This window comes from Phalaenopsis equestris, unplaced genomic scaffold (genome assembly GCF_001263595.1).
Source record: "Phalaenopsis equestris unplaced genomic scaffold, ASM126359v1 Scaffold000202, whole genome shotgun sequence".
Classification (NCBI taxonomy): Eukaryota; Viridiplantae; Streptophyta; class Magnoliopsida; order Asparagales; family Orchidaceae; genus Phalaenopsis; species Phalaenopsis equestris.
Window position 1 is genome coordinate 1,531,363 of NW_018164644.1, and position 2,644 is coordinate 1,534,006.

Consider the following 2,644-nt stretch of genomic DNA (forward strand, 5'->3'; position numbering starts at 1 on the left):
TATATATATTCATAACACATTATACATATATATTTTTTAAAAACAAAAATAAAATTATTTAAGTTAGAAATAAACTTTATTGTAATGAAATAATAAGTAATAATATCATTGAAATAAAAGAAAAAAATATATTTAATTAATATGCATATTTATATTAAATTAAGTTATATTATTATTAAATATAACTAATTAATTAAATTTTATTTAAATAATATATCATATATAATACAATAGAACTACATGAAGCTTTTCCATGGAGTATTTAACAATTTATTATTTGAACAAGTTGAGTTTGTTTGTGACTACAAATAAATGATTTCAATTATGTTTGATTTGGTTTTATTTAACATATGTTTTTTTTATGAAATATTTATATATTTGAATTTTGAACTCTAATGCATTGTCTCATTTAACATATGTGTTTATTTGAGTTTGTTTACGAGCTCTATTTGCACACTGATTGCATTGGTTCATTTACAACTCTAGCAATAACTTTGTTTTGTGAAAAAGTTGATTTTTTTTGTTATTTTTTTTAATTTATATGGTTTGTCATATCATTGCATTCTATAAAAGAATTTATTATGTATAATTAATATCTTAACCTTCCAACTAAGCTTTTAAAATGATGGTTCACATTTTAAGCTCATATATATATATAGAATCAGCTTAATTAAGCAATTCAATCCACAACTAAACATGCATTGGATAAATTTAATGTTTAAATTTTATTTTTTAATAGTTGGTTGCTCAGAAATTCATGACAGTAAAATAATAATTTAATGTTTTAGTATTGTAAGAAAATCTAACACACAGACATATAAAAGAAAAATTGTGGAAGGTGACAAAAAAATTTTTGAATGTGAAAAGACTAAGGATCCGTTTGGGGCAGCTTATAAGTGCGGGCGACGTTTTCAAAACGCCGCTGTGTACCGTTTGGTTCGCGTGAACCGTTTGGTTCGCGCGTTTCGCCAGCTTATCCGAAACTGCGTTTGGGTTTTTACACTAAACGCAGGCCGCGGGTCGACCCCTGCGGCCGGCCTGCGGGCCGCATTTCAGGATAAGCAGCTTATCCTGAAACGCACAAGCTGCTCCAAACGGACTCTAAGATAATGAAAAAAATCACATGATTTTGCTAACTCAAAGTAATACCGAAAGAAATTAAAAATACATGGGTCTGCTTTTCTCTTCAATTGAGAAAGATCATATTACAAATTTATGTCAAAATCACAACTTCTTTGAAAAAAAATTAAATTGATAAGGGTACTTAGGACAACAACTTTTATAATTAGTTGCTACAACGGTCATAATTAGTTGTAAGGGTTATATTTGTCATTTCGTGGTAATAACAACTGGTGATGGTGATTAATGATTGTAGGAAGATTGTTTGTTTTAAACTTTTGTTCAAAAGTGATGATTTAGTTGTCAGCTCATGCTTCTCTTCTCATTTTCCCTCAAGTAATGAATGAGAGACAATTTATAAATTTTTAGAAGACCATTTCAATAAATTTGTTCACTCTCAAAATAGTCCATCAGACGTTCACATTGATTCTATTTATTATAAATTATTGTTTTAACATTGCCTTAAGGATCTGAGAATTAAATGATTTTGGGATTTGACATATCAACAATTTTTTGTCTTTTGACATGAATCTCGAAGATTTTTTTAGTTTCAAATATTTAAAATCAAAATAGACATCATCCAAAACTTTGATTTTTGTAAACTTAAAATCAAGTTAATCGACTCGATGAGACGAATACATCCTCACAAAAAACCTGCCTAATTGGAGTTAAATCAAGCATAAATCACGCCATTTATCAACTTCTGAAAGTTTTGAGTCGCTAGTTAGAATTCAAACAGATTCTGAATTGACAATCTTATAGTCGTATTGAGTGTATCATTGAGACGAATCTACTGAGCCCAATACTACTCAATTACAATATATGAAAGCATTTAAATGTCCAAAAAATGTTGTTCGATCATGAAAATCTCTCTAGGCTGTCTGATGGAGTGGTCCAAATTTCTTTCTTATTTGTAGAGAAACACTTCTATATTATATCAATAGGTCATGCCCCCTCATGAAAGGGGACCTAGGCTTTGAACTAGACAAAGAACTGGGCTTGAAGCTGGTTTGCAAAGATGGAGCTAAAATTCATGGACGTTCCGGGCCGAAGACTAGGTGAACGCTTCTCACTCCTACAGTCACCGACCATCATTGACACCCACCGTCAACCACCATTGGTTGCTCTCTGTTAGTTACAACAAAGCCCCTCGCAAAGTCATGAGGTATCGTAAGGAGTAATGAAGCACCATGCAGAGTGAAGAACAATGTCCTAAAGTCATGATGCATCCTGCGAAGAAGTACATCGTGTACACCATGCAACATTGCATCACAAAAATGTTGGATCAAAGTCCCAATAAATACTCTCAACTGCAACCGTTCACAACAGTTATAATGAATCCTTCTGAATACAATCATTATACTTTGAGGAATTTTTTAACTAAGGGTCTGTGTATTCATCAACTTATAGCGGATTGCTTTGTGTGGGCTTGGTTTCAGGTTTTCCACATAAAAAAAACTTATGTGTTATCACCTGACTTCAATTAAATAAATATGTGTGTGTCGGGCATTCGTTCAATGCTAAG